This window comes from Dermacentor albipictus, unplaced genomic scaffold, assembly GCF_038994185.2.
Source record: "Dermacentor albipictus isolate Rhodes 1998 colony unplaced genomic scaffold, USDA_Dalb.pri_finalv2 scaffold_44, whole genome shotgun sequence".
Lineage (NCBI taxonomy): Eukaryota > Metazoa > Arthropoda > Arachnida > Ixodida > Ixodidae > Dermacentor > Dermacentor albipictus.
In genome coordinates, this window is record NW_027225598.1 from 1,004,656 (window position 1) to 1,013,712 (window position 9,057).

At 44.6% G+C, this 9,057-nt stretch overlaps 1 long non-coding RNA gene across 1 annotated transcript; it reads right to left on the reverse strand.

Moving 5' to 3' along the window:
• Positions 1-1,936: 1,936 nt before the first annotated feature.
• Positions 1,937-5,773, reverse strand: LOC139052923 (uncharacterized). The gene is made up of 3 exons (XR_011510121.1): positions 5,511-5,773; positions 5,106-5,283; positions 1,937-3,126 (listed from the first exon to the last, which is right to left on the reverse strand). It is a non-coding gene; the product is annotated as an uncharacterized lncRNA (long non-coding RNA).
• Between the last annotated feature and the right edge of the window lie 3,284 nt (positions 5,774-9,057).

Genomic DNA, 9,057 nt, shown 5'->3' on the forward strand with positions numbered 1-9,057 from the left:
TTGAGGTTGGTAAAGGACAGTTGCCCCTAGAGTAATAATGTGCGATTGGAGGAATACAGAACACCGTTTCTTTGTCATTTAGTGTATCATTTATTTTATTTTATTTACATATTACTGCCCACCGCCTTTTGGAAGCCTAATCAAGAAGGAGTCACAAAACATTGAAGCAAAACAAAAGAAAGAAGGAAACGACTGACAATGAGCGTGCATAAAAAATACTAATACATAATAATATTATTATATTAATAATCATCTTTATTTCACTCTTTCCACAGAATACAGAATTATACACAACTAACCATTTATTAACTCATAAACAAATAAAAAAATGGGACACGAAATGCTGATACAAAACGAGAAATAGTAATGATGGTACTGACAATGCGCGTGAAAAGAAATACAAGAAAAAAATGATCGCATGATCACAGAGACTGAAAGTTTCCACTTACTTCATCACCAGTGTAACAGTTACGGCTAACTCTAAAAAAACTGCCATCGACTGGCATCGCACAAAAGCTACCTCAGTGCTTTTGACCTTGCGTAACCTGTAAAACATGCACTGAGGTATGCTTGCACATGTAGTATCAAACAAAGCTGGTAGCTAACCTACACAAATGAATTTTGATCGTATGTCAGCCGAAAAGGGCCCCTACAGCCATGTAGATCATTGTCAAGAAAAATCATGTCATCATAATTAGTATTCAAACAATCAAGACATGCGTACTAATTTTTTTTTCAACTTGCATTCAAGCTATTTGGCATCCCGGTAAGACATAAAAGATGTTGCCTTGACTTACTGTGTGGGGATTGAGGCGGCTAGACTCTGCAGTGGTGTGTAAGTCATATAGTGGCAATCGTGCCTGCAAAGTATTAAACAACTGCAGAACAGCATGACAGCCGCATAAATCTCTCACATTTTTTTCAGCTTAAAAAATTTTTTAAAGCTCGCATGTTGTTCACGGCTCCCGTCAGGTAGCCCTGCTTCCTGCCAGAGAAGCAGGGTCATACGTATAAGTGTCTCATTTGCACACTGCCTTCAATGTCACTGATTACGTACAAAGACTTTGGCCAAACATCCAATGCAGAACATGCAAAACCAACTCTGGAACTGAGCCACAGAACACAAAGAAAAAAAATGCAAGGAATGTGGCTTGTGGATGATAGTTGTGGGAGAGGTAGAGGTTGTCTATGCTGGCAGTGAACCTCGCCTCCTGGCTATGTGGTGGCAAGACTTTTCCCTTTCTGCTACCTCTTCTAATAATAATAAAACAATTTGAAAAATGCTTGCGCTGCTAGAACGCCCGGACAGGCTTTACAACTTGCAGCATATAACCGAAATTTTCAATGGGGTCTGGTTGAAGGTTCATTACATTTCTTTTTATTTACAGGCATGTACAGGCATCTCTACATGCATGCACAAACTCTACATGCACAGGTGGTGAACTCAGAAAGGTTCATTGCTGCAAGACAGGCTGAATGAGTAAACACAAATGAAAGCGATAAACGTCTGTCTTGCAACAACAAACCTTTAGTTGCAAGTCAGTGCTTTTTTATCGTAGGTGTGTTGCTAAAACATGTTCACACATCTCTACAGCAGCAATGGCCAGCCAACCAGGCCCACATATATCAACTTTATGAAATTCTTGAATACCGCACAAAAATATGGATACAACACAATGTAAAATGAACAAAAAGGAAGAGCTGAGGGGTTTTGACATGACAACAACAGACAAGGAAACGTATATAAAGCATAAAGGAAAGTAACTGTCATCTTATTGGTAATGTCAACATCACAAGGAGAAGGGAAATGAAAGTGGAGAAAATATAACTTGCCACTGGTGGAAGCTAAAACCAAAAGCAATTGAGCTGGAGGCTATTCCACCATCAATTTCATAGAATGTTTATGTGTACTAGATTAGGCTCTTCGAGCGTTCTTGCACGAGTAGCACTGGCTAACACTACCAGGGTGAGATCTAGTACATGCACATACAGGCCCAAGAAAGTTTGCAGAGGGATAGCCATTGCTGCAGCTCTACTGGTAAAGCAATGCAAGCATAATTCAAAGGTTGTGGGTTCGTCTCCCATTAGTGGGAAGCTACCTTTTCATATACTTTCATTTTCCTCCTTATTTTTCCATTTCGATATAAAGCAATTAAATTCATCAATGATTTCCTTTTGTTTCGTTGTCTCTTGGCTTTATTATACAAAAGTATGCATTAAAAACATTATTCTTTCAATTACTCTCCTAGTTGCATTGCAAGTAGGAGAGTAATTCTCAAAAGCCATTCAAAAGCCATTATTCACTGTGATACCGTAACACAATTTGAAAACAATCTGAGGCAAATCATGCCCTAAACAAAACTATGTACATTATGTTACATTAACACAGATTGTGTTTATTGTCCCTGCACATTGCTTTTGTATTTGTGCTCTTACTAGTTTCCTGGTTCTGTTTTTTTATGAATGTATGCTCAAAAACAGTGTTTTATGTATAATTTGCGTGCATTGTGTATAATGTACATTATGTTTTTCATTTTATGTGCTGTACCCCACCCCTGTAACGACCTCCGGGCCAACAGTATGACTAAATAAATAAAAAAATATAATTTAATTTTCAAGTCGAGATGCGTATCCTCACTGACCTCTCTAATGTGTTTGAGCAGAGAGACGACAAACGTTCAAGGTCGTCCTGTGGTTTGCATCTTTTGATTGCACTTGAAACATTGCCTAATTCCTCCAATATTAACTGACTCTAATCTTTCTTTTTCCTTTTCCTCCCCCTTGACTTTGCTTCAGAAGCAATGCTTCCTAACGTATCCAGCCTAGGACTGCCTGCTGAAGCCAACGATGCTTCTGACTGCGGACTGCTGTGGTGTGCCTCAGAATCCTCAGGTACCAGAACTTCTTGAAATATCGGTGATTCAAGAGATTCCAAAATGTCCTGAGACTCCACAGACTCATGCGACGCCGAAGACAGAGTCGATGCTGGCGCTTGTGACTCTTCACTTGACGGTGATGGCACTTCAAGTGTTGCCAGATCGGAAAACTGGCACATTTTTTGTTAAGATGTCTGCAGCACTTCCCTCCTCACTCGATGGGGGCACTGGTGGAAGGTTGGCGGACATCCTGCATGTGAGCGTAATAAGGTTTGCACATACTGTCAATGTGTAAATAATGTGCCAGTCTGGATGCAAAAATATATGAAGGCTCAAATCCTTCCACATTTGTTTTAGTGTGTGATTTTAGAGTACACTGAAGCTCTGAATCAGTTTTGTAGAGACAAAAGTGGCTTGCCTACACAACCAGAATGAACAGTTTCTGCATGCGCGTAAGTGTAGCTTTTGTATCTTTTTCTGTTTTTGCTTGTGATGCATTTAAGCAGTTCTTACGAGATCTGCATGCCTAAAGCCTAGTGATTACTTCTACTCAAAACAGTGCATGATATTTGGAATGTTTCAGTTTTGAAATAATTAGCAGGAAGCATTCCACTACATTTACTCAGTAAAACCACTTAATAAATTTTATGTTGAAAGACCTATGCTTGCACTTTCTAAACATAGAGTAGTAGTACTGTTAGGTCTTGCTTTAGCATAAGGCTCTCTCCTGTTCTAGTTTTTCTACTTGAAACGTTCTTGGCTTGTAACTTTGTTTTCCTTTCACTTGTTTGTAAACTTCATCTCATTCTAAACTGTTTTTCTTAACTGAATGTACGTCTAAACAGTGTGAAGCTGTGTGCGTAGTAGTCAGTGCATTTGTTGTTTGTATTTAGGAAGTAACGTCTAATAATGTTTGTCTTCTTGCCATCTGCCTTGTAAAGGGTGTTTTGGCCCAGCAAAGCTGACCTTAGCGAGCAAACCCTTCCAGAAGGTTTCTTACAGGCAAGCTTTTTTTGCCTCTTCTCTGGACTTTCCTATTGCTGCTCCTACTGTCTTGCCAAATAGCTCGCCTCATACTGATATTAATGTAGACATTGAACCATTGTCATCCCAGCTGACTACTGGCTACTGTGTTGCACGAGTGACCAGTACTGGACGTAATGCAAATACCAATTAAAATAATGTAACTAGATCGTGGTTTTGGCATGTAAAATTTCAATAATCATTTTTTGCACAGTGTGAATGTGTTAAACTGGATCATCTAGTCCTTCCTCGGAAATTTTGCTAAGCAGGAACAGCGTTCTCCACAAACATCGTGAAAGCTTCGCTTAAACCAATAACCACAGCACCTGAGATCTGCAGAATAACCACAGGCTGATAATAAGCAAGGACACTGCTGGGCAGACACAAAAATAATTATCAATTACACAGCTGACAATGTTGTCAGTACTATGGCGCATTTATTCCTACAGCATGATGACACTGAATGAATCCCTAAGCAAGCTAGGTAATATTTGAGGGTCTGTGATGATGCACCGATTTGCACACTGCTGGCAAGCAACAAAATGCAAAATTAAAACTGTTCATTGAAGTTCCCAAGGTACACGTGAATATAGCAACATTCAATACTCAGTTAAATACTGGCCATTGACTTGTACGCTGCCTTCTAGGATCAGTGCACAGAATAAAAAAAAAACGACTTGCATGTTTTGTGTTTTCTTTTTGAGTGTGCATCATGCAAGCCCTTTTCTTTTTATTCATCCTGCTAATTTGTATGTGATATTCTCTGTACTTCTGTTTTATGCTTTATTGTTAAGTTTTTAAGTGCTATTTTACTTGTTATTTTGTACCTGTTTTTCTGCTTTCTCTGCTCCCCACTGCAAAGCCAAACTGGCTTTGTGGGTACCTAAATAAATAAATATACAAAGCTATTCTTGTACTGCTTGTATGTCCCCTTACCGGATCACATTTAACGAAATATGCGATAATCGGAGCGGCGATGCAGCACAAATATTTTATCGCCAATTAGACAAAGCTGAATATAATGCATGCTGTGCGTCGACTTGCTTGTGTAAGCACTATTTTGAGTCCATTCCTATAAGTGCGGTGCATTGCAAGCTATAATACAAACATACGGCATCGCCGGTCAACGTGGTAAAGGGAAAGCACTAAAATCCCGTGTTTCATTTTTAATTCGCCGGCTAAGATGGAAATTTCAAGATAACTTACGGTCTACACTCCATTGTGTAGCGCAGAAACATCATCTGGTCGAAAAACAGCCAGATGACGTCGTTGTGAACGTCAACTGGCACGGCGCGGCTCTTTCCTTTCTGACAACGTCTTCCCAGGCGCCGAAATTTATTCCCCAGGGACTTCCATCACTTCTGCAGCGCTGTGATAACGTCATCTGCACAGATGAAACGCGTTTTCGACATCTGCGAGTCTGCTGATGAGAGAGGCAGCTTAGCTAGGCTTTCGATGGCGATCGAGCGCGATCAAATTTCTCGATCACGATCGGTTCTACGCATATTGCGCGGTACAGGCAATCGTGATCATCAAATCCGACCCCGATCGGGCTCGATCGCGATTGAAACTGCTCCGCTATGACGCCCGTATAAAATTCCGAGCACTCACCTGTTCGGCAGCGTTGGGCATGACGATCCACGACCACCTCGTCAAGTGCTTGTTCTAGTGGCGCTTGTGTTTCGCCTGCTACCAAAGCGCAGGTCGAGCCTCAACGCAGGCGATCAGCGCTTCGTTGTTGATCGTCTCCATAGCCTCTGTGATCTATCGACACGAAACCAGCGGCGACTCCCGGCGTCTCCGCACGATTCTGCAACTTCAACAACCTTTCCGAACCGCCGGAAGTGTACATGCGGCCCACGTGACGTCGGTGCACAAGCTGCCACTTCCGTCGCGTACGCTCAAAGTACGCTCAAAATGACGCCCAAGATCAAGACCTCCTTGACGCGCGCGTTTCCTGCGCGTCTGCCCTCTCTAGACGCGTAGGACAGGCGCGTACGGCCTCGCAGACGCGTGACGCGCAGCCAGGCGCGCACGATTCACCGCGTGTGGTTGGGCCTTTAGGCATAACTGGCGGCTTCAGATAGAGTCGTAGATTCGGAAGCGTCGGGGCGATGCAAAAGAATCGCGTTCATAAACAAGGAAGGTTCGCGACCATAAAGAAGAAATAAGGGAAAGAATCCCGTGGTAGAATCAGTGGCAATATCGTAAGCATACGTTACAAAAGGAAGGATGCGGTTCCAGTTAGGGCAGGTGAGAAAATGTTCCAAAAGCCAGGGGAACTCAACCCCCTGCCGGATGTTTACGGCAGTTTCATAGATAAATTGGATGTAATTCTCATTTGTTGCCATTGTGTACTGACGATGCCACCCGCATAGGTGGCGAAACGTCTATGTTTTTGTTATTTGTCGTTAAGTAAAGCCAGTGAAAACAACACTTTGAAGCACCAGTTAGGGCAGTAAGCGGAAGCGTACATGGCGAGCATGTCGCCGAGAGTAAGTTAAAAGCGTTCACTGATACCATTGTTTTGCAGATGATAGCCGCTTGTAGTTCTATGCGCAATGTAGCATTCGCGAAGGAGGGCTTCTGCAGCTTCGTAGAGGAATCAACGACCATGGTTACTCAGTAGCTTACGAGGCGCGCCGTGTTGAAGAACAAGGTTGCGAATCCATGATAGAGTGTATAAGCGCAAGTGAACGAGAACGTAGAAAGAAACACGTACACAGAGACAGCCTCTGAGTACACGTTTCTTGCTATGCCCTCGTTCAGTCGCATTTATACACTATATCATAGATTCCAGACAACTAGCCCGCCAACGTGCTTAACCAAGGTTGCGAAGGACGAAGAAACCGACTTCATGTGCTGTGGCCGCCGGGAGCGCAGAAGTTTCGCCGTAGCACGTGAAGTGGTCTACTGCAATGATGGCCTAGCGGTTGCCATCCGGAGTGTACGGTAGAGGGCCGTAGAAACCGATAAGGACGAAAGGCCGAGAGGGACAAGACAATGAATGGAGCGGCGCTGTTATCTTGTGAGGTGGGCCCTTACGGCATTGGCACTTGGAGCACGAGTGTACGTACTGCCGAAAGAAGAGCTACATTCCTCGCCTGTAGTATCGAAGCCGAAGGCGTGCTTACGTCTTTAGTACACCGGCATGGGTGCATTGAGGATCAGCATGAAAGGTCACACAGATGTCGGAACGTAGATGGCGAGAAATCTCTAGCAACCATTTACCGCCATCATGTAGGTAGTTGCGGCGGTACAGGAGCCCTTCGCGGATAGCAATGGGGCGAGCAGTGCGCCGAATCGAGTGGTCGGTGGTACGGGGTGACAGTTGAGATAAGCGCTCTACAAGAGAGGCTATCCAAGCATCCCGGCGTTGCTCTGCTGGCATGTCGGCGAATGTGAGACACGAAGAATCGCAGCTGGAGACATACGGAGAAACATACTCGTCGCGCAGTGGTGAGCGTGAAAAGCGTCGGCACCCGAATTCTTGCAGGCTGACCGGTAGACAACACAGATGTTATACTCCTGTAGATGAAGCGCCCAACGACTTAGGTGGCAAGATGGGTCTTTTAATGATGACGACCAGCACAAGGCGTGGTGATCAGTCACGACGTCGAATGGATGATTGTATACGTAAGGTCAAAATTTGGTGATTGCCCAAATGATTGCAAGACATTCTGTATCAGTGAAGAAATAGTTTCCGCTTTGCTGAGAGTTCGGCTGACATAGGAGACGACGTACTCTTCGAAGCCAAACAAGATGAGCGCCGAGGCCTACTCCACTAGCGTCCGTGTGGGTTTCTATAGGAGCGTCCGGGTCGAAGTGGTGGTGGTAGAAGTGGTAGAACAGGTGGTGATATCAGAAGATGGCGTAATGTAGCGAACATGTCTTCGCAAACGGTAGACCTTGCCAAGGCGCCTTGGCTCTTGGCAAGCAGCTGCGTTGAGGGGACGATTATAGACGCGAAAGTACGCAGGAATCGGCGGAAGTACGAACACGGGCCTCTAAAGCTAGGGAGCTCTTTCAGTGCAGGCAGCGACGGCGCCCAGCTTTCCAGGGTTGGGAAGGAAACAGTCCTTGCTTAAAACATGGCCTAAGATGGTACGCAGATGGGCGGCAAAGTGGCACTGTTCGAAACAAGCGGTGATACAGCGTCTGAAAGGCAAATCAGGAAGCATGCGAGGCTGGTCAGATGGAAGTGAAATTATTTCGAAAAGATTACGTCGTCATCCAGGTAGTCAAGGCACGTGTGCCATTTAAGGCCTCTAAAATGTTGCCCATGAGACGTTGGAAGGTGGCAGGCGCATTACAAAGGCCGAAGGGCATTACATCAAACTTACGTTGACCGTCTGGGGTTACAAAAACAGTCTTAGGAGGGCCAGGTTTATTCATAGGGACCTGCCAGTACCCAGATCAAAGGTACAAAGAGGAAAATAACTCTTCTCCTTCCAAGCAGCCGAGAGCGTCGTCGATTCTGGGCAGCGGATTATCATATCTTCGCATGACTTTTTGGGATCGATTTTCGGGATCGGCCCACGTATGGGGAGCGCTTAAGGCCTGCTTCCCCTCCGCCATAGGTCGTCCCGGATTTGCCCTACCTTATGAATCGGCCCACGTATACGATGGAATTAACGCCTGCATCACTTTTGCCACGGGTCTTTCGGAATTGCATTATCATCGTGATCGACCCACGTATGGTGATTGCTTAACGCCTGCTTGGCCTAAGCTGCCGGTCCGCTAAATATTTCAATATCTTCGGGGTCGGCCCACGTATGAAATTCAAGGGCGCGTTACAGGTTCCCGAGCTCATAGGGGTACGTGACATTGACTTTGGACCCTTTCTGGATTATCACCAGGTTCAACGCCGATGACATTTTTTTCTGTTGACAGACGCCGAAAAAGCTACGGAAGGTTAGTCATATAGAGCATTCGCTGTAAAACAGAGTTCCCTAATGTGATCAAGACTGGTTGATGCTGGGAATTCAGTTTTTCTTTTTCGCTTGTTCGTTTTTCTTTATTTTTAAACGTAGGTAGGAGATTAGGCAAGATGACAAGCACGTGGTGGCGCTACCCACCGCTCTATTTGAAGAGGGAGGCTCAAGCATCCATACATCCGTCCATCCATAGATGGCGGTTGAGCTTGCCACGTCCACGG